Source organism: Paroedura picta, chromosome 15 (genome assembly GCF_049243985.1).
Source record: "Paroedura picta isolate Pp20150507F chromosome 15, Ppicta_v3.0, whole genome shotgun sequence".
Classification (NCBI taxonomy): domain Eukaryota; kingdom Metazoa; phylum Chordata; class Lepidosauria; order Squamata; family Gekkonidae; genus Paroedura; species Paroedura picta.
The window spans coordinates 16,268,815-16,291,674 of NC_135383.1; the positions used below are offsets into that span (position 1 = coordinate 16,268,815).

The 22,860-nt window shown below is 52.3% G+C and overlaps 1 protein-coding gene across 3 annotated transcripts in view; it reads left to right on the forward strand.

Moving 5' to 3' along the window:
* Window positions 1–18,301, forward strand: part of OVCA2 (OVCA2 serine hydrolase domain containing) — a 40,457-nt gene extending 22,156 nt beyond the window's left edge. The window contains exons 3-5 of one of the 3 annotated variants that reach the window (XR_013226909.1): window positions 5,479–5,577; window positions 10,857–13,732; window positions 18,105–18,301. The gene's annotated coding sequence lies outside the window, so the exon portion shown is untranslated. The remainder of the gene's footprint in view (window positions 1–5,478; window positions 5,578–10,856; window positions 13,733–18,104) is intronic. The other 2 variants (XR_013226910.1, XM_077312752.1) reach the window with 2 other exon arrangements.
* The last annotated feature ends 4,559 nt before the right edge of the window (window positions 18,302–22,860 follow it).

Below are 22,860 nucleotides of genomic sequence, written 5' to 3' on the forward strand. Positions count from 1 at the left end.
CAGAGGAATGCGTTGCCCATCTGAACAGCTTCGGAGCAAGAGCTTGAGCTTGCCAGAAGGGCCACTGGGACTGTAGGGGAGCCATGCCCCCATGACCGGTTTGCTCCATGGCCGAGTCTCTGCTTGGCATGCCAAAGGTCCCTGGTTCGACACCCAGTTCAAGGGACCAGGAACAGGTGATGGGACAGACCTCCACCCGCTGTCACCGGCCTGGGGAGCTGCTGCCCGCCCGAGTAGACAGTATTGGATCTGGTATAAGGCACCTCCATGTGCTCAGAGAAGGGTGGGGGGCGATTGTAACATTTTCCAGAGCAGGCCCCTTTGGAGGGGGAGAGGTCCATTCCAGAATAATAAGAGCTGCTGCCTGTCTGAATAGACAATACTGACTTGGTATTGCCAGTATTGTAGTCTGTACTGACAAGGCAGCTTCCGAAAAGGACAGAGCCCCTCCTCACCTCCTGCCTCCTCACCCCCTGCCCAGTGTCCTCTGCCTCGATCACCCCTCCCAGCCAGCCTTCAGAACCAGCCCTCAAGCCGAAATGATTCAGGATGCTGCCTGATTTGCCTCTACCCCACGGGGTTGCCCCACTGCCAGTCCAAGCCCAGACCACTTCCCAATGGACCCGGACAAAGAGCCCAAAAGCTGACCACTGCCAGGGGCTGAGCAGCGCACCCGAGGACCACACCAGCTGGCTCACTGCCATGACTTCACCCTGACTTCACACTGTCTCCTATATTTTCATTTATAGTCTGTTTTGCTCATTTAAAAAAAAATTGTAGTCTGCTTTGGTCACTTTATTTTCATTTATAGTCTGCTTTGCTATTTTTTTTCATTTGTAGTCTGCTTTGCTGCTTTGCTCACTTCATTTGCATTTATAGTCTGCTTTGCCTGAAGGCGGAATGCAAATGGGATAGAACAGTCGCTCAATATTGACTGAGAGCCAAGGTGGCTAGAGCAGCGGCCTCTAATCTAGGGTTTGATCCCCCACTCCACCCCCACATGCATCCAGCTGGGGGACTTTGGGCTCGTCACAGTTCTCCCAGAGCTCTCTCAGCCTCACCGACCTCACAGGGTGTCTGTTGTGGGGATAGGAAGGGAAAAGTGTTTGCAAGCCGCTTGGGGACTCTTCCGGGTCTAGCAAACGAGCTCTTCCCCTCCTTCTTCCTTATGCCCATCACAAACCGTGAAGCGTTTGAGCGAATTAATCCAGCAGCAAAAATCCCGAGGGGGAAAACAGCATAACGCAGTGGGGCAGGGACTGACTAACTGCAGGGGGGTGGGATAGACAGACCATGCTCATTCCCATGTGCGACTCATCGATCATGGCCAGATGCTCTGCTCAACAAGCGGGGCCCAGCAACACGGGGCTGCCCAAAACCACGCAATGGAGCCCTCCTCAGCCACCGCCTGAAGCCCCCGACTGGCCTTTGTAAAGAGGCCCACATCCGGAGAGAACAGTCCCGTGGGTGGGTGGGGGCTGGCTCAGTGATAGAGCATCGCCTTGGCATGCGGAAGGTGTGCCACCTCCGATCCCTGGCACCTCCTCTTGACACCCCGGGAGCGCCGCTGCCAGTCCGAGTCGACGACGCTGACCTTGACGGCCCCGGTCCAGTTCCGTGGAAAGCAGCCGCTTGCACGTGTCGTGCATTCTCCCCTCCTTCCGCTCACACGATTAGAGGCGCCACGCGTCATAACCCAGCCTCGCATCCGTGGATGCCATACTGAGCGACGGGGACGGGAGGGGGGGGGGTCAATTTGCAAATGTGCCTCGCGCCTTCTGTCGTCCACGCGGGCCCCCCCTGTTGATCTAGCCCCCCTCCCCCCTTCCTCGGCCGGCGGGGTCTCTCAGGCCTGGGGGCTTCCCCAGCAGCCTCGGAAGGGCCCAGCCGGGGTCCCTCGTGGGGTGCTCGACAGCCTAAGGGGCCCCCGCTGCCTGCCCGCTTCCGCCCGAGGCTTGCGGCCGGCTCCGCTGCCAAGGAGGAGGGGGCTGCGTGACGTCCGTCGTCGCCATCCGCTGAGGTGGGCTCCCAGGCCAAGGGGCTGGAGGGCGGCGGGAGGCCGAGGAGGGTGCCTGAGGACGCTCCCCTCCCCTCCCTTGGGCGCAGGGCTTCCGCCAAGCTCCAGAACCGAATTAAGGGGGGTGAAGGGGAGATTCTGCTCCGGATCTCCGCGCTGGCTCTGCCCTCCTCTCTCCCTCTCTTGCCGCGCTGAGCGGGCGCTTCTGGCGGGCGGCAGCCGCTGGGGCGACGGCGGGAGGGGGGCAGACGGCGCTTCCAGGGAGGGGGTCCGGGGAGGAGCGCCGCTCACTTCCGACGGGTCAGCCCGGCCGTGGCCCTCTGGCCGCCCCGGACTGGCTTGCCTGCCGCTGGCTTCCTTGGTGGGCGACTTCTCGACTGGGGAGGGGGGCTGCAGGGACTGGGGGGAGAAGGGGGGGTCGCCCACCAGTCTGGCCGGGGCCCCTGCCTGAGACAGAAAGCAGGACTCCTTTGCAAAGGCCCCTCCCCTCCCCTTCCTTCCTTTTTTTTTTTGGGGGGGGGGAAAGGAGTTTTACCCAAGGCCCCCTCCCCGGCAGTGCTACCCCTCCGTCCCTCCCATCCACTGTCTCCCAGCGCCCCTCCCTCTCCTCCCCGGGTGGGGGTCTTGTTTGTGTCGGGCGCCTTCCGTGCCGGCCTGGCCCCGGGCCCGGGAAAGGCAAGCAGCATCCCCGCCGTCTCCTTGGCAACAGATGCCGCGCCGCCGGGGAGAGGGGGGGCGGCCGAGGGGGGTCCCGGGCTTGGGAAGACGCCGCCGCCGCCGCCGGTTTTTTTGCTCGGGCTCCACCGGAACCGGCAAGCTGCAGCCCGCCCGATTCACGCACCGGAACTGCTGCGGAGCAAGGAGGAGGGGAGGGGAGGGCCGGCGTCCATCGGATGGACGGGGCGGGCGGGACCGAAGGGGCTCCATCGGCGTCAGTCCCGCCTGGCTCCCCCCGCCTGGGCACCGTCCAGATGCCGCGAGGGCTGAGCCGCCCTGCAAGGCCCGAACTGCCGGCTTCGGCTCAATAACGCCTGGGATCCGATTCCTCTATCCTCTCAACCCTGCCTTTTCTCTGGGTGGTGCAAGGCGGTCCAGCCGGCAGCCATGCTGCGGAGAAGGCTCCCTGAGCCTGTGCAGAGGGCCGCATTGGAGTTTGTTTCTCCCCCCCCCCAGGTATGCAAGCCCCCCTCCCGTGTTCCCCCATGGGACCCTTCCTTTCCTCCCTTGCTCCCCTTTGCCCTTTCTCCCCCAGGGCGTTTTGTCTGGCTGAGAGAGCCAAGACGGCAAGGGAGAGGCTCACACACAAGCACATCCACGCCAGGTTCTGGCCCAGCTGCTCAGTGGGTCAAGCCCTGCTCGGGGTGCAACTGCTGGCTGAGAAATACTGCACCAGGGTGATTTCTGCCAGTGACACCTTGTTTTGAATGCCCCTGATGTGTTGAAGGGAACCTTTCCTCAGCCACTCGCTTTCCACTTCTCAGGAAAAGCACTGTTCTCCCAACAATGGCACCTGTACAGCCACCTCCCACCACCCACCCCGGATTCCGGAGCTCCCCCTACCCTGGGGTCAAGTGGAAACAGCCCCTGGTGGGCAGAATGGAGTCTCAAGCCGCAGCCAGCTTACAGCGACCCCTGGGGGGCCTTTGTGGTGAGAGGGACTACCCATGCGGAAGGACCCTGGACTGCCTCCCAGAACTCACCAGGAGCTGTCTAGCTTCAGAGATCTGGCGAGGTGGCCTAAGCTATGCCGGACAAGTTGAGAGGCAGATAGAGCTGGTTTGTCCTTTCTTGCTTCTGCATTGCCTCGCATCCCAGTGCTTCCCAGATATGACCAGGCCAGGCTAGACCTCCTTTCCTAAATAAGGGAGAGAAACATGCAGGAACAAGGCCCTGCAGATCGAACCCCTCTTGATCTTTCCCTTGCTCTTTTTGTGTTATTTATTTGTTTATTAAATGTATAGACCACCCCTCTCTGCAAGCAGGCTCAGAGCAGGTGACAACATGCTAAAAGTCTGATAAAATTAGATAAAGCAAAAAGAGCCCGTAATAATCCGCCTTCCCGGCACTCAGCCGGCTACCACATCATTGGCCTCTATTCAGTGGTGGGATGTTCCAGAAAAGGGAGTTTTGGAGGGGGAAGGAGGGAGGCCCATTTCATTTTATTTGTGTGTCCCACCAGGCTGGGGCCGAGGCTGAGAAGACCCTGACTTTGGTCAAGGCCAGACGTAAAATCATAGAATCATAGAATAATATAGCTTTATGGGACCTCATAGGACCTCACGTGTTACTTTCAGGCCAGGGACCACCAACATGTTGCCATTAGAAGATTGCAGCATTCCTTAGGGCAGGGGTAGTCAACCTGTGGTCCTCCAGATGTTCATGGACTACAATTCCCATAAGCCCCTGCCAGCAAATGCTGGCAGGGGCTCATGGGAATTGTAGTCCATGAACATCTGGAGGACCACAGGTTGACTACCCCTGCCAGGGGAATACTGCATACTCAGCAAGCAAAATAAGTAGGCTTACTCAGAAGGAAGGTCCTATTTAAATCCATTTGGCTTACTCCCAAGTAAGTGTCTTTGGGCTTCCAGCTCCTGTGGACCGGTGGGTGGAAACCTTTGAGCCAAGAGAGGCCAAGAGGGCTACCTTAAAGGCAGAGACCACTGGCAGGCCCAGCTGCTCCTTCCTTGTCCCAGAGAAGTCTTGTTGGGTATCTGGAAGATTTCTTTCCCTTTATCAGATGCCAAAGTAAAACTGGGTAAAGACTATGCACAGCACAGATTGGCCAGTGACTCTGAAACTGCAACCCTGCCCATTTTGGGATCAACTGTGCAGCTTTTTAAAATGAATTACATTTTTAAGGTGAACGACAAAACCTCATTATACAGTCCTAAGTGGGGGACAGAGGCGGGGCCTGAAGAATGGGGGAAGCAGGCCTAGCCAACCACTGAGGTGATCACTAACAGAGTAAGCAGGTCTACGGCCTTCAGCACCATGGAGAGAAGCTGAGCAGGCTGCTCACAGTCCTTTCATGTAACTGGCTGATGTCCGTCTGTCAGACTGTGACTTTGATTGGATTGCCAAGGGGCCTGAAGAATAATATCCTGTCCCTTTAACAGAGCCTTCTTGCCAGGAAACAGGCTCCAGGTAGCTTTGCAGGGCAGGAACCTTTCTTAATGAGACAGGGACATTGTTCTTCCTCCAAGCCACTGGCAACTGTTAGACTTTGGCAATTTCCTTGCCCTGGCTTAGGCAGACCCAGGAAAACAACAATGCATCCCCTTCCCCTAGTCCTCAATTTACCTGCTTTTTCTGCCCAGGTAAGCATTTTCCCCACCCCTCATTTCCCCGGATGCCTTTCCTTCCCACAAATGTCCCTTTTCCTCTCGGCAGGGGGCTCTCTCTTCCTTCCCACAATATTGTTACCGGAGCTTCTTTCTTGTTTCCTGGATCTTCCTCAGGTGTCATTGTTGAGAAGGGCACAACCATCTTGATCTCTGTAGCCAGGTTTGTTGCTGAGCATGGATTCTACTTAGGAAAGAAATGTCACAACCTGCAGGGTATGTCTTCTTTTTATATAACGATCTCTCCCCATTCATTATCTTTCCCCAAACATTTCCATGGTGAACTTCAGGTATTCAAAACAGATATGGAGTACTTTATTTGTTTGGTTTATGCTACAGCTGGGCTTTATTGTTCTTCTGATATTTGCTCTTCGGTGGTTTATTAGAGGCTTGACTTGTTCTGTGTTGGCTTTAAACAAATACATTAGAAGCTTGGAAGTGAAAAGTCGGACTGTGCAGCAAAGGGGGTTCATGGTGACCCCAGGACACAGAGCTCCATGGGATAAGAGGAGAGCATTTCTGGAAGGAGGATCTTCCGGGAAGTTTTGGAGGCCAGAGAGAATGTTAAAAGAGCAAAACACCCATGATTTAGCAGATGTTGATCAATCTGGAGGATCAGTAGGCAGTCACTTAATTTGAGACCCAACCCACTGTGGAGAGCTCCTAACCTGCCAAAACATCTGCCACAATCAACTTGTTAAGCCTTTCCAGGGCCTTAAGACTCTAATTTGTGCTTTCCTGCATCTGATTAGCACAGTGATCTGCAGGGAATTAACTCAAGTGGCAGAAGCTTCAAGCGTGATGCTGCAGCAGAAAAGGCTGGCACAACCCTCCAATGACTGGATGGATGTCTGACTCTGTAAGGGAGAAACAGCAGGGGCTCTGGCTGGATCTCACACGTGGGTCTTCCAGGAAGGGTAATGAGTGGAAAGCAGCTGCCAGGAGCTTCAGCCATGACTGGAAGGCTGGAGACCGGGAACAGGCTGTTCTCCCTGTTCAGCCATTCGAGATGGCAGGGGAGGAGGAAGATGCTCCAAGAAGCTTCCACGGAACACCCACAATGAGGAACAGGCAGAGCTGGTTGGGGCATAATGCCAAGGCACGGCTGTCAGCAATTCTAGAGGGGTAGCTATTGCTGCGGAATAAAAGAGGAGCCCAAGAACAATTTAAAAACTTTTTAAAAAGAAATGTCTCCTTGCATGAGTTTATAGGAGTCAGATGTCACTTCATCAGATAGAAGACACATTCATTTTGCAATCATACTTCTAATGCAATGTTGCTGGCAGAGGTGGAGCTGGAGCAGAGAGAGACCTATTGGAAATACTGTTGGCCTTCTTAGATATTTATGCCCTGCTTTGCTCCCTAATAGGGGGCTCGAAGTGGTTTGCACCTCTCCTCCATTTTATCCTCCCAACAACCCTGTGAGGCAGGCACCTTAGGGTGCGAGACTGTGACTGGCCCAAGGTCTCCCAACAAGCTTCTATGGCAGAGCATGGATTCAAATCTGGGGTTTCTGGAGCCTAGGGTGGCCAAACTGTGGCTCTTTGGATGTCCATGGACTACATTTCCCATGAGCCCCTGGTAGCATGCCAGCAGGGGCTTGTGGGAGTTGTAGTCCATGGGCATATGGAGAACCACAGTTTGGCCACCATTCAACAGGCCATTCAGGCTTGTGTTCCTGGGCAAGGGACTGGAAGGAATATCAGGGGTGCTCATAAAGAACCACATGAGAGGTCAAAGATTCCAGGCTTATTTTTATTTTTCTTTATTTTCTTTATTATTAGATTTTTATACCACCCTCCTGTACGGCTCAGGGCAGTTCACATAAAATATTGCAGGGGTAACACTCAGGACAGTTTAACAAATAACACAGTCATAAATAACATCAACAATACAACAGTGGCTTCAAATAGATCAATAACTTAGACAAAGCCCCCAGGGAGGTCAGGCTGGTTCAGGTCATGGAGGGGGTGCCTGAAGGGGGGATCAGCAGATGTTGGGTTGGGTCAGTCGGACTCAAGGAAATGCCTGGTGGAGGATCTCCCTTTTGGGCAGGGCCCTGATCTCTTCAGGGCGCTCAGTCTACCAGGTGGGGCCAGGACAGAAAAAGCTCTGTTCCTGGTTGAGGACCAACATGCTTCTTTGGGGCCAGGGATCACCAGCTGGTTGGTGGTCAGGGAGTGTATTGCTCTTCTGGGGGTATAGGCAGAGAGATGGTCTCTCAGGTACACTGGGCCCAGACCACGTATGGCCTTGAAGGTAAGAACCGAAACCTTAATCCTGATCTGGAATTCAATGGGGAGCCAGCTGAGTTATGGGAGGAGGAGGACACAGGAAGATGCAGTGCAATCCCCCCCCGGTAATATTTTTACTGGAAACTTTAAAATACAATCAAGAGAAAAAAGTAGGGGTGGGGGAAAGGAGACAGAAGTTTTTAAAAAGATTCTCAATTTTATCTGTGATGGTCATAATCCAAGCTTGTGACCCAATACATTTGAAGGCATCTTTTTTTCTATACTTTTATATTTTTCCCTTACTTAAACCTCTACAGCAGGGGTGGCCAAACAGGCTCTCCAGATGTCCATGGACTGCAATTACCATAAGCCCCTGCTGGCAGAGGCTCATAGGAATTGTAGTCCATGGACATCTGGAGAGCCACAGTTTGGCCACCCCTCCCCTCACAATCTAGATGATCATTTCATTTTTATTCAAATCACACAGAATGCCTAAGGAAGATTTTCCATTAATTACAAATACTACAGCTAATCCCTAATTAAAATAACAAATGTAGACATCCCTGCCAATTCTATCCCTCTTTTCGGCTGTTCAGCCATTCTCCAAACCCATCTCATCTAATTCCAAGTCATCTAGTGGAAGATGCAGAGCAATCCCATCCAGCGTGGGTGTAGAAGATGGGGCAAAACTGGCCAAAAGGAGGCTAAGGAAGGAGGGGTATGTCTAAAACATGAGGCAAAATAAGCATCTGGAAAGGATTACCCAGTGTCACTGCCGTGATGGTTTCAGCAAACTGGCAAGACTCAAAGAATGTCTCCAAAAAGTGGGTCTTACCGAACCATTAGTAACTGGGGTAATGTTCCATGGCAAGTCTCCCCAAAGATGGCAAAGTTCCGGCTCAGGGGAGTACAAACAGCTTCACAGGACTCCTATGTTACCAAAGACAAAAGCATGCAAAAATGCAGAGCAACTGCAGAAGTCAAATACATCCCCCCCCTACACCATTCACTTTCATTAAGAATGGTACTTATCATCAAAGAGTGGTACAGTTTACAGTTGGCACCTCCAGGGGAAAGAAGCAGCTGCAAACAATTACCCAATGTCACTGGTGTGATGATGTCAGATGGCTGCATCAGGATGGCAAGATTCAACAGACATCTCCAATAAAGTGGGACTTACCAAACCACTAAGAGCCTCTTGTGGCGCAGAGTGGTAAAGCAGCCGTCTGAAAGCTTTGCCCATAAGGCTGGGAGTTCAATCCCAGCAGCCGGCTCAAGGTTGACTCAGCCTTCCATCCTTCCGAGGTCGGTAAAATGAGTACCCAGCTTGCTGGGGGGTAAACGGTAATGACTGGGGAAGGCACTGGCAAACCACCCCGTATTGAGTCTGCCATGAAAACGCTAGAGGGCGTCACCCCAAGGGTCAGACATGACTCGGTGCTTGCACAGGGGATACCTTTACCTTTACCTTACCAAACCACTAGTACCTGGTGTCACATTCCATGGCAACTCTCCCAAAAGATGGCAAAGTTCCGGCTAGAAATGTAGTAGTTTATTCAGGGGAGTACAAACGGCTTCATAGGACTCCTATGTTGCAGAAGACAAAAGCATGCAAAATTTCAGAGCAATTGCAGAAGCAAAATACCTCCCCCTTACAAAATTCACTTTCATGCACTATGGTTCTTATCATCAAAGAGTGATACAATTTACAGTTGACACCTTAAGGCAGGAAAAAGCAGCCAGGCAACAACTGAGCACAGGATAGGGAGCCAAATGGCCCAGAGTTTGGGAACAAAGGGGAAGGGGGATGAGCAAGGTAATTTCAGGACAAGTCCCCCTGGGGAGTTCTGGGACTTTGGTCAAGCCAATTATGTCAGGAACCAGTGATTAACTGACAAGTGTGGAGTGAGGAAATCCAGTTGTCTGTTTAGGCCAGTAGAGAATGCATTCAGCCTCTTAATGTGACTTGATCCAGCACTTTCTTGTTGGACTTCCTCGGGAAGTGGTGGGTTCTCCATCTTTGGAAATTTTCAGACAGAGGCTGGATAGCCATCTGACAGAGAGGCTGATTCTGTGAAGGCTCAAGGGGGTGGCAGGTTACAGTGGATGAGCGATAGGGTTGTGAGTGTCCTGCATAGTGCAGGGGGTTGGACTAGATGACCCAGGAGATCCCTTCCAACTCTATGATTCTATGATTCTATTCTATGTTCTTTGGAAGGGCTTCCTTCCTTCCTTGTGTGGAACACTGGATTTAAGATCAGCAGTTGAACATCCTGACAATTAAAATGGCCTCTCCTTTTTCTGAATATTGTGGGTTTCTTGTCATCAGACCTGTCTCCCTTTATTCCATGGTGGAAGGACCAGCCTGTTTGTCCAATACAGAGAGCTGGCATGGGATGCACTGGAGGTATGAGCCCCAGATGGCACACCTTCTGTTATTGGCTCCCATAACAGTACTGCTTGAGTGAATGGGAGGCAAAGTTGGCATCCAGGTCTGTTGCAGTGTTTGCATTGTAGGCTAGCATCTCAGACTGGTGTCCCAGTTGGGGTCAGTCGTGAGAAATGGCTCAAGGTTGAGGGGCTGTCTGTAAGGGAGGCAAGGCCTGCTACCCACGGCCTGTGAGCTGGAAACATCCCGGCGATAACTCATCTTCTGAATTTGCCACCTGGCACTTCGGTTTCTCTCCCATTTCCCCATTTTACGCCTCTCCCAAAATGAAACCACAGAGCCCGGGCAGAACCAGCTGAGCATGACAGGAATTGATCAGTCCCCTGTCCTTTTGCCACCTGGTCCATAATCTCCCAGTTCTGCCCAACACAGTTCAAAGAGGAGAGATTGCATTCCTTTTTTTGTTGTTGTTAATAATATTTTTATTTTTGTTATATATAAGTGCTTACAAAAAGAAAGAGAAAAAACCAGCTGAGCAAATAATTATTGATACACATAAAGGTATAGTCTGTTATTTTTTTAAAGAAGAGAGAAAAAGAAAGAAGGAAAAAAAATAGCCAAGTAATTAATACTTATAAGGGTACAATCTATTATTTCCCCAAATAATATATAGTCAGTTTCCATCATATATCGGCCTTAACCTAAAGGTTACTGCTGCCTTTCCTAGGAGAGACCAAGTAAATGCTCCACTGTTCATCACATTCTTCAGGTGGTCGCAAGAGGTGAAATTGTGTTCTTTTCCATTATGTATCTGCTGGCAGGTCTTGAAGTGTTTGTTCCTTTCTTTTTGTCAGGTTGCACGGGGATATCAGGTCGCACAGGGATCTCTCTTGATTGCTTCCAGAGTGCAGTCGCCTTTGAGTAGACTCTGTTTATTTTGTCGATCCAAATCGCTTCCTGCTCTAAATAGACTTCCAGGCTTTCGGTGCTTTCCTTCCTTAAATTTGTTTTCCCAAATTCTTCCAAGGTGCTTTTGATTTTTTCGTTCCTAGCTCTCTCCCAATCCTGTTGATTAACTTCCAGACATTGAATGTATTGTTGGCTGAGTTGTGTTTTCATCAGCTGTTTTTTTCAAACCGTCGGTTCTGTCTAAGAGCTCTTTCTTAGTCTTTTGGATTTCCTTTTCCACCTTGTTGACTGCTTTCAGTATCTCTGAGTTCCCTTTGCGTAACAAATTAAAAAGCTGTACCTTAGTTAATTTACCATAGTTCTAAGCAGTCACAGATTATAAACAGAAAGTCTCGTGAGGTCTCGCGGGAGTTCGGGCGATCCAGAATTATCAGTTTGTTGATCTCCGTATCAAGTCAGCGTCCCCCACTGAACTCTCTCCAACAAATCTTTAAAGTCTCTCTTTTCTTTAAGCTCTTTCTTTGTTTGTTTAACGAATGTATTTATCTGGCTTGCCTCCCATTTGAAGAGGGCTGGTGGGAAAGCAAGCAGAGAACTCACAGACTCCGGCTCCTGTCAGTCTGGTAAGAGATGATCTGGGAAGAATGCAGGATCAGCTGGTTGTTTCAGGCTTAGAAGGTTATTTACAACTAGTCCAAGATAAAATATGGCGGTCGTCCTCTTGACCCGAAACGCTGACAGCCTGTAATCCGGGGAGATAAACTCCCTAAAGTAGTGGTCCCCGACCTTTCTCAGGTCAGGGACCGCCTCCGGAGTGAATGAAGAGCCGACGGCCCGGGTGCTGCAAAAATGCGCACGCGCAGTTGCCGCACATGCGTGTTTTTGCCACCAGGTGGCGCTAACACACATGTGCGGCAACTGCGCATGCACGTTTTCGCCACTAGGGGGCGCTAATGCGCATGCGCATTTGTGTCACCGCCATGCCGCCGGCTGCGCCTGCCTCTTCCCTTCCTTCTTGCTGCCGGCGGGGGGAGGCAGGCGTGGCTGCCGGCGGCCCGGTACCGCGGCCTTTGCAGCCCACCACCGGGCCACGGACTGGGGATTGATGACCCCTGCCCTAAAGGATTGGAAACGGCCCCAAGAGTTCCCTAGGACTTCCTGGGTAGAAAGGTGAGGTGGGGTTTGCGTACCCCTCCTCTTTTCTGCCAATTGCTTCCACAATTGGCCCCTGTCAGGCTTCAGTGATTGCAGTGCAATCCTCTCAGGACGACATCTTGGCCACACCCCCGAGAGATTGCATTCCTGATCATTCCTGGATCCCCGGCGGCACCAAATGCTTGCAGGAGGACTCACACCTTCTCATGCTGGGCTCTTGCTTCCTTTGTCTAGTGACGTTCCGGCCACTTAGGCAAGTGGCCTAATGAAACAGGCGAGTGGAAATCGATGTCAGGACAGGTAGGCTCTTGCCCATGGGTGCCACAGGCCCTGGATTTTTTCCAAAGTATCTTTATTAGGCAAGTCCTAATCATATCTCAGAGCCTCTTGTGGCGCAGAGTGCTAAGGCAGCCGACATGCTGTCTGAAGCTCTGACCATGAGGCTGGGAGTTCAATCCCAGCAGCCGGCTCAAGGTTGACTCAGCCTTCCATCCTTCTGAGGTTGGTAAAATGAGTACCCAGCTTGCTTGCTGGGGGGTAAACGGTCATGACTGGGGAAGGCACTGGCAAACCACCCCGTATTGAGTCTGCCATGAAAACGCTAGAGGGCGTCACCCCAAGGGTCAGACATGACCTGGTGCTTGCTCTACCTTTAATCATATCTCAGAAGCTAAGCAGGGCTGACCCTGGCTAATATTTGGATGGGAGATCTCCAAGAATTCAGGCAGTTGTCCCTCCAAGGACCCCCAGGGGTCATGATGCAGAGCCAGGAAATGGCCAACAACCTCTGAATGTCCCCTGCCTGGCTGCCAGACAATCCTAGGTAAATGTTGAGTCCAGTGGCACCTTTAAGAACAAAATTTATTTAAGGGATGAGCTTCCCTGTGCACACAACCTCACAGAATGGAAGAAACCAGCTCATGCTTATAGGCAAAGTAAAATCCGAGTCCAGTAGCACCTTTAAGACCAACAAAGATTTATTCAAGGCGTGAGCTTTCGAGGGCAAGCACTCTACATGAGAGTAAATTAACAACTTCTGCCCAGGTGCTGTTTTCTGACTGCTCCTCTGCAACAGAGATAAATAGGGAGGAAACAGCAATTCAGATTTCTTTGCATGCAGTTGAGACTGAATTACATGGGAGATTTGTTCTGCTGCTTCAGACCAACCCGCTTGAACCTATCTAACATACAGGGCACACGCGATAAATAATCAAGAAGGGAACAACCCCCCATAGAGACTTAATGCGTAGAAACGACGAGGAGGAAAAGAACCCCATTAAGGGCCTTTCCCTCCCTCGACTTCTGCGTTGCTGGGATGCAACTTTGGGGCGGGGGCGGGTTCTCTCGGGATGGGGCGTGGCTCGGATGAGTCCCCGCCCTTTAATCAGCCGCTGCCAATGGGAAGGGGAGCCCAGGCGCGCAGCTGGGATACTAGCGCGGAAACAAAGCGGACGCGCATCAGCACGCTGGAGCCAAGGTGGGGGGCCGGTTGGTCTGACTCTGAAGCTGCAGGCTCCGCCTTGAAGACCCGCAAAGTTTAATTCTGGGCATCAGTCCTCGTGTGCCTGCAGGTACCTGGCTGCTCCCCTGAGCATAAGGGAGGGCCATGTGTTCACGTGCAGCCAGGGGCGCCTTGAAGACCATCCAGGTTGAATTCCGGGTAGAGGCTCTCGTGTGCATGCAGGTAGGTGGCCGGGGGCAGCCATGTCGGTCTGAAGCAGAAGAGAAAAGTCCTTCGGAGGGAGTGATTTCTGCCTGCGCTTGGCTGGGGAAGAGCCCGCGACCGGCATGCGCCAAGACCAGGCGGGAGATGGGAACTGTCTGAGACTGCGATGCAGCCCCCTCGGGAGGTGGAGGGTTCTCCTTCTTTGGAAGGTTTTAAGCAGAGGTTGGATAGCCATTGGGCGGAAATGCTGAGACTGGGAATGTAGGCAGGAGGGACTGTGTCTGAGCTTGGCTCTTGTGGCCCTTTCTTGCACGTCCACGATCAGAAGGCGAATTTCTTCCAAGCCAGACTGGCCAGGGTTTCTGGTGATTTGTGGGGATGGGGGGGGAGGTTGCGTCATCTGGGCATGGAATTGGGGTTACTGTGGATGGGCATGTAGTTGTGAATTTCCTGCAGTCTGCAGGGGGTTGGACTAGATGACCCTTGAGGCCCCTTCCAACTCTATGGCTCTAAATCAGCCGCGGTTCTCTGTTGCATCTGGAGGGAGCCTGGCCAGACAGAGCCCCCCCCCGTCTCCTCCCCCTCCGGAGTTGAATCCCGTTTATGACTTGGCTCCCCCAAGGGCGAGTCTGGACGTTGGACTGAGTGCTGATCCGCCCCGCATCTGGAGCCACGCTGCAGCCAAGCCTTATCAGGATCCGGTGCCAACAACTTTAGTGGAGCGGAGCGGAAGAGCTAAGGAAACAGGCGCCGGCTGGGTTACCAACCTCCAGGCAGTACCTGGAGATCTGGAATTATAACCGATCTCCAGGCGACAAAGATCAGCAGCCCTGGAGAAATTTGTTGTGTTGCAAGATGGGCTGCGTGACATTATGCCTCCCGGAAGTTCCTCTCCTCCCCAAACCCTGCCCTCCCCAGACCCACTCCTTCCCTTCAAATCTCCCGGAATTTCCTAATTTACTGAACTGGCAACGCTAGTCTCCAGGCACATCCCACGGGTACAGAAGGGCCCAATGCGAGGCTTGTTTAAGGGCCAGGGACAACACAGACACTGGACTGCTGCGCCTTGGCCCCACACCTTCGTATCCCTCTCGGCCTCCCCCTCTGTCCCTGCTCGGCTCCCGGATTTCTGAAGCAGACTGGGTCTGGTGCTGCCCCCTGGTGGCGACAGGCAAGAACTGGCCGGTGACGCAGCTCGGCGGGTGCCCGCCTCCTTCCCCAACGCCGCTCGAGGGGCGCTCTCCCTCCCCAGAAGCAAGCCCCTGCCTTGCGGGGGGGGGCGGGGGGTTGCTGACCGCGGGAGTCCTGCCAGAACCGTCCAGTGGCAACTGGGAGCCACGCGAAGGCTGTGGAAAGCTCAGGAGCACATCAAAACGCCTCTGCGCATATCAAGAGTGCGTTTCTTCCCTGGAGCTGTTTTCTGACTCCTCCCCTGCAAATAAAAAAATAAAACTTACTAGAACACGATTATTCTTTCGTGCTACTAATGTATGTTCGCCATGTGAACTCCAGCACTGGAAGCTTAAAATGCAATCAAGTCCGGGCCCATTTCGGAGTGGCAAAGGGTGGGCAGGTGCCACCCCCTCTCTCCTGGTTCCAGTGCGCACAGCACAGCAGGCAGCGCCAGCTTCCCAAAGGCCTGACCTCTGCTATGTGCTCCAGTTTCTCTCCTCTTGCCCCTTTCCAGTGTGCAGGCTACTCTCAGGCAGCCCAGCCTCTCCTGGGATACCAGCCCTACTTGGAGCAGTGACTTCTTATCTGGAGAACAGTGTTGGATTCCCTGCTCCTCCAGCTGGGTGACCTTGGGCCAGTCACAGTTCTCTCAGAGCTCTCTCAACCCCAACTCCCTCCCAGGGTGTCTGTTGTGGGGTGAGGAAGGGGAGGCGAGTGTAAGCAATTTTGAGACTCCTTCAAGGAGGGAAAAGTAGGCTATAAAAACCCAATAATCACCGTCATCAAATCAAATAGTTACTGCGGTCAAAGACCATTTCATTCCAGATACAGATAAAAGGATAAAAAATCACAATCAAACCCAGACAACCCCCAAACACACTGACCCTCACCCAAATAAGTAATCTGAACTGAGGCAGCCCTAAGAGGTCATAGAAGACCATCTGGACTGCCCTCCCACCCGCCCCCAAAAACCTTCCACTAATCTAGACTCAAAAAATCTAAATAAACCCACACAACCACCAGATGTCCCTAGCAGAAAGCCGGGATATACACGCAAACCCCAGAAGAAACAAAGAATACAAATTGCTAATTGACACAGTTATTGCACTATGTTGTACCATATAACACAGCTTATGCTCTCAGTGAACTGCCCTGAGCTGCAAGGGAGGGCAGTAAAGGTATCCCCTGTGCAAGCACCGGGTCATGTCTGACCCTTGGGATGACGCCCTCCAGCGTTTTCATGGCAGACTCAATACGGGGTGGTTTGCCAGTGCCTTCCCCAGTCATTACCGAGCAAGCTGGGTACTCATTTTACCGACCTCGGAAGGATGGAAGGCTGAGTCAACCTTGAGCCGGCTGCTGGGATCAAACTCCCAGCCTCATGGGCAGAGCTTTCAGACTGCATGTCTGCTGCCTTACTACCCTGCGCCACAAGAGGCTCTTGGGAGGGCGGTAGAGATATTTAAACAAATAAATTAAAATAAAATTACATCCTTAAATGTCCTAAAACAAAAAAATGCGAAGTCTGTAATGTATCGTAGCCACTTTAAAAATTAACAATTAATAATCATCAGTTAATAATTAATAACAACAATAATAATACTCCTGCTACTGCTGCTATCAGGGGATGTGCCATTTCTTGCCTGGTTTTTTTGAAGCTCCGTTGGCTTCTCTTGAGGGGCCAAAGGAGACAGTGAGCCTTTTTCCTACAAAGAAGGGCTGCTCTCAAATCCCGCAAACAGTCCTTATCTCTGGTGTGTGTGAGAGTACAGAGAAGGTGAAAAGGTGCAACAAAATCCTACAAGGCCCACGTTCAAATCCTGTTTTCTATCATAAACCCCCTGGGTGACCTCGGGCCTGTCGTGAGCTCTCAGCCGAGCCTACCTAGCAGGGGTGTTGTGAGAGAATGGAGGAGGTGGGGAAGATGTTCAAGGCAAAATATAAACAAAAAGGGACAAATAATGCCAAAATGTGACTTGCCAGATGGGCGCCATGGATCTTCAGTGTAGGGGGAAGGTCCGTACACCTTCCCGCTCCCCTCCCCAGGGCCCCATGGTTTACAGCCTGCTGGGCTTGTTTTCAGAAGTTGCCAGCTCTCCTGGCTAAGCTCCCCCACACTGTCCAGGGCACTTATCGGGCACTTACTGGTTAACACCTGCTTGCCTGCGCCCGCTTGGTGTGGCATGGGGGAACAAGCAGGACGATTAACAGCAAGCTGCCTCCCCCCCCCACCCCCAGTCCCCAGGGCTCCAACCAGGCTGCTGTGCACTGAGTGGTTTGGTGTGGGCAGGCCAGGCCCCGCTAATGGAAGCCAGGTGTGGGCAAGGAGGGGGGGGGCTTTGGAGGAAACTCGGAAATGGGGGAGGCACATCCTGTCCAATAAGGCTGGCCTGGCCAACGTTGTGAGCATGCGTCAAAGCCACACCGGCTCCCACATCTGGCCTGTGTTGCTGTGTTTTGATTAACGACGGGGAAGGGGCTCTGGGCAGACCACCCCACGAAGGCAATGAGTTAAGCAGAGCTGGCTCTGATGGGACGAAGGCGCCGGGAAGAATGTGCCCTTTCCTTGCGGTCCCAAATGACGTTGCGCTGCCAGCCACAGGCCAAAAGATGGGTTGGGCTGTCTGGCGGAGAAGCAAGTATTTGTCTCCATCCGTGGGCTTCCTCCTGTGAGCAAGACAGGTACGCAGTGATGCTGGGGAGGTCTTCGATGAATGGCCAGCTTTTGGATTCACCCAGGGAAAGTGGTCCTTTGTGTAGCTTCTCTGTCCCAGTGGTTGTGTTGCAGTGAGCGTGTTGGACTAATCCAAAGGTGGCCAAACTATAGCTCGCCAGAGGTCTGTGGACTACAATTCCCATGAGCCCCTGCTAGCAGGGGCTCATGGGAATTGTAGTCCGTGGACTTTGGAGAGTCACAGTTTGGCCACTCCTGGATTAGCCACTGGTGCCCTGGTGGACTTGGGCCAGTCCTGTACTCTCAACCTGACCCACCTCATAGGGTTGTTGTGAGGGTAAAACAGAGGAGAGAAAGGCCACTTTGAGTTCCTGTTGGGGAGAAAGGAAGGGCAATAAAGAAATAAATGAAAGAAAGAAATTTGCATGCAAAGCATCGAATCCAGCAATCTGTACAATGCACCTGACATTCCTTTTGAAGAACCTATGGTGGGAGGGAGCGTCTCCTATGTCATAACCTGAAATCTCTTTTTCTCTCCCTCAGCAAACTTTTAGAAAGACTCAGAATCAAGCTTGATGAAGAATTCTGTGGAACTTGAAAGCTTGTATACTGTTTGATGATACGTTGACCGGTGCGACTTTTATTTCCCTGCTGTTTTATTCTGTTTGTTTCTATTGTTTGTTTTACATTGCTCAGGTCTAAGAACGTTTAAATAAAATTCACTGAGAATTATACAACAATTACTGAGTTCCACAAATCAGCCTACTGGTAAAAAACAAAGAGGAGGAGGAGACAAAGAAGAGCTGTTTTTTTGAACCCCACTTTTTTCCTACCTGAAGGAGTCTCAGTGTGTGTTACAATCGCTTCCTTTCATCTCCCCACAACAGACACTCAGTGAGGTAGGTGAGGCTGAGAGAGCTCTGCAAGAACTGTGACTAGCCCAAGATCACTCAGCAGGCCTCACGTGTCTCAAAGCAGCTGACAACCACCTTCCCTTCCTCTCCCCACCACAGACCCCCTGTGAGGCTGAGAGAGCTCTGAAAGAACTGGGACTGGCCCGAGATTACCTAGCAGTCTGCATGTGTCTCCAAGCAGCTTCCAATCGCCTTCCCTCCGCTCCCTACAACTGAGGCTGTCCCAAGGTCCCCCAGCTGTCTGCATGAGGAGGAAGAGATGGGGGGGGGGAGAATCAAGTCCAGTTCTCCAGATTAGAGGCCGCTGCTCTTAACCAGGACACCAGGCCAGGCTGGATGTTCTCTTGGCTTGCTTCCCTGATCTAGCAAAGATCTGTCTTTTGCAGCGTAGGGGAAGCAGGAGGGACTCTGGAGTAGGGCAGGAACTTCTTGCACTCGGTACCCTCCTCCCCTCTCCGGGGCGTCCAACTAAGCATGTCTCTCCGCAAGCCCTAGGGGAGGCAGCTGTCTGAAGGCGGGGGGGGGGGGGGAAGAGATGTGTGCAGGTGTGATTTAATACATGGCAGGCCAATAAATTACCTGGATGGGGCCTGGGGGAGCCGTTCTCCCCCCCCCACAGCCATGCAGAACCTTTGCCAGACCCTCCCTGAAAGCTGTTCTGAACGGCCCAGCAGAGAGAACAGAAGGACATGCCAGGAAAATGGGGGGGGGGAATGCCCCTTCCAGCAGTATTGTGGTGCAGGGAGCTCGGAGTCCAGAAATCTTTCATTCGGGTTCCTTTTCTTCAAGGGTCACCTTCCGAACAGATGCCGTGCCTAGCATGAAGTCAGGCTAATCGTAATTGTTAAGCGCCGTCCTCTGGTGGAGACCTGTGAAATTCCAGCTCGAGGGGCAGGCCAAGGCAAGAGATGGGAAGAGTTTTTTTGCCATGGCCTTCCTCTGCGCAACAACCCTATCCAAACACTGACCCCCCCGACCCAACCCCCCGTGATTAGCTTTCAGACTCTGACAAGCTCCGGCTAAACTGGGCTGTTTCGGCTACAAGACCAGCCTTTGAGGAAGGGCCTCCCCAGGGCTGCCGTTCCCCCCTCCCCCATTGGAGATGTCCCTTATTGAAGCCTTGCGTGGATCCTGAGCCACTGCATGAGATCCTGCCTGAAGCCAAGCCCATCCTCAAGCTCAGGGCATCTGGTCCCCTGCATGTCTTGAGCCAACAGCCCCACGATCCAGACTGCGGGGCTCGGTGGGAGAGACCCAGGGACTCCAACAGGACACACCGAAGTGCTATTGAGTAGCCACTGGCTTACAGAGACCCCCAACCTTGGGGCTTTCCAGGCAAGGGAGAGGCAGGGGTGCCTTACCTTTGCCCCCCTCTTCAGGGCCTTTCTCGGTGGTCTCCTTCCTAAGTTTTACCCAGCATCTTTCCAAAGCCACTGGACGCCTGAACCCTGAATTGCTTGGACCATAGAATGACAGCTCCCTCCTGTTCTTCTGGAGCTGGAGTCACTACAGTCCCCAAGCAGAGGACAAACACAGAGAGGAAAAGAAGACGCCCTCATGTACCATAATACCTGGCCATGACCCACCAATCGTGGCTTGGTGTGGGGGGTGACACGGCTGCGACAGCTCAATGGGGGCAGCCAACCGCAGCAGTCTCCGGTAGCCGCACACCCTGAGATTGTCAGTCCACCACTGCCAACCTGTCAGCCGCAGGGAGCGAAGGGAGACGAGGAACGTGGCGCCCCCCTGCTGGACAAAGCCCCCACTCCAAGCCGCTCTGGGGATGTGAGTATCAACGCCCTCCTGCACTAGGTTCCCTTTGCCAGCAGAGGGGAAGGCATCTGGCCCCAACCCTGGCCTTTACCTGCACCTTCTTTAGTACCCAGAAGCACCTGTCACCAGACTGGGGAAATGAGTTTTAATGAGGTTCCAGAGAGGAAGAAAATGGTTCCAGAAAGGAATAAGTCGTTGTAGGCCAGGGGGATCTCAGTGTGGACATGCCCCCCTGCCCCCTTCCCAGTCCATCATTGGCCATTGGGGGGGAGGCAGGGGGAGATCACCATATAGGGCAGGGGTAGTCAAACTGCAGCCCTCCAGATGTCCATGGACTACAATTCCCAGGAGCCCCCTGCCAGCATTTGCTGGCAGGGGGCTCCTGGGAATTGTAGTCCATGGACATCTGGAGGGCCGCAGTTTGACTACCCCTGATACAGGGTCATATCACCCAATCAATGTTTAACAAATCCAAGTTTCACAAACCCCTGGTTGAGGAAGCCTGCTTTAACCAGTGGCTTTTTCAATCATAATTATGTATAACTTTGGTTTGATTGTTGCACTCTTCAGTCGTTTTTGGGTACTATTCTGAAACGATTTGACAACAATGTTGTCTGTTAAAAGCTTTATCCTTGCTATATCTTATTCGGAGTGATTTTGCCGTGCCCAGTTCCTGCTGGGCTATTCTATGTACTGTGGCTCCATTTGGCTTTGGCTGATCCAACAGAAGGCCGCTTCATGTGTGGGCATAAGGGAAGGGCTGTGGTACAGTGGCAGAGGATCTGCTCAGCCTGCAGAAGGCCGCAGGTTCAATCTAGCCAAAGGATAAGGTGGTGGGGGACGTGAAAGACCCCTACCTGGCTCAGGCTTTCCCAACCAGCATTTTGTGAAATCCTGGGGTTTCTTGAGAGCCCTGGAAGGGTTTCCTGAATGGGGAGCACTTAACTTGTTATGTTTTTAAAATTTGTTAAACATTGATCAGGTGATACAGCCATATACGTTCATGTTGACTCCCCCCAGCCCAAAATGGCCAATGATGGGCCTGGAGGGGGTGGGAAGGGGAGGGGCCCCAGGTGGGTGTGTCCACAGCTCTGCTTCCCAGCCATATTCTGCACTCCTGGGGTTTCTCGAAGCCTGAAGAATGTTTCTGGGATTTCTCAATGGTAAAAAAAGTTGAGGAAGGCCGGCCTAGAGAGCAGCTGCCCGCCCGAGTAGACAATACCGACACCGATGGCCCAGGGGCCGGATTCAGCACAAGGCCGCTTCACACGCACGCACAGAGTCCCACGGCTGTGAAAGGGCAGCGATTGTGAAAGGAGCGGTGAGAAAGGGGAAATGAAAGGCAGAAGGTCGCTCCCTGGTGAGGCTGCCAGTTTCCTTCTTCCTTGCCTCTGTCGTTTCCACCCCTTCTGCGGGAAGGCCGAGACAGGCTGAAACTTGGGGTATGCAGTGCAGAAGGCAGGGGACAAAGTCAGCTCTGCCACCTCCAACCGGCTGGTGATCCCTGGTTCCAAGGAAGATCACCTGACTTCAACCAGGGCTAAAGCCTTCTTTGTCCTGGCCCCACCTGGTGGAACGAGGCCCATGGCCCTGTTTGATTGTTGTGATGTTAAATTGTTATTCTCTTGTTGCTGCTATTATTATTATGACCATTGCTGTTATTTCTGTTCTATATAAAAAACTTGAGTTCTATGTATAGTTCCTTTACATTCCATGTGAACCGCCCTGAGCCTCAGGGGAGGGAGGCATACAACTGTAATCAATCAATCAATTAATTAATTAAAACAATTATTTTAACAATTAAAAAAACAAAGCTCCACACGGAGCGAAATTACACACGTCTTTGAGCAGGCCTGCAGCCTTCTGTCGAGTGATGTTTGCCCCCCCTCTGTGTGTGTGTGTGTGTGTGTAGGGGTAAGATCCAAAACTACTTGGGTGGGAGGGATCGTCATTTGCTTTAAATTTGGTTCGCGTTGGCTTCCAAGACCCATCCGCTCAACGAATGCTGCCGTTTTTTTCCTCCTGCTTGCCTCTCCTCCCTGCCAGCTTGCAATGTGTGGATTAGAGTTGCAGATGCATACGCGAAATGAGACCCTCTTGGCATTGCCCTTTCCTGCAGTCAACACATGACTTCTACCGTTTGAGCCGGAGGTTTACTGCATCCAGCAGGCCATGCTGTACATGGTTCCTAGCTACCCGCTACACAAAAGAGGCAGGGTGGGGTGGGGAAGGAAATAATTTGTCGCAAAGAAATGGGCCGATGAACCAGCTCCTGTGAACCAGACCCCCAGAGACCCCTCTCACCTCTCACCACCTTGAACTACCGTGCAGTTAACAGCCACACATTTATAGAGCTGCAAATTTATCATGCTCTGCTAACAAATATTATTCCACTGTTTTGAGCGTTAAACATTCCACTGTTACAAGTTCTACCACTAGGAAGGTTATATGTCCATAATCATACTGCTTCCTCGATGCCGTACCACAAATTTGCATTGCAAATTGCCCTGAGCCACAGGGGTGGGCGGTATATGAATGTAATAAAATTAGTAAAATAATAAATGATGAATCAGTGTGCTGATTACTCAACAAGGAGATTCCTCAATTACCAA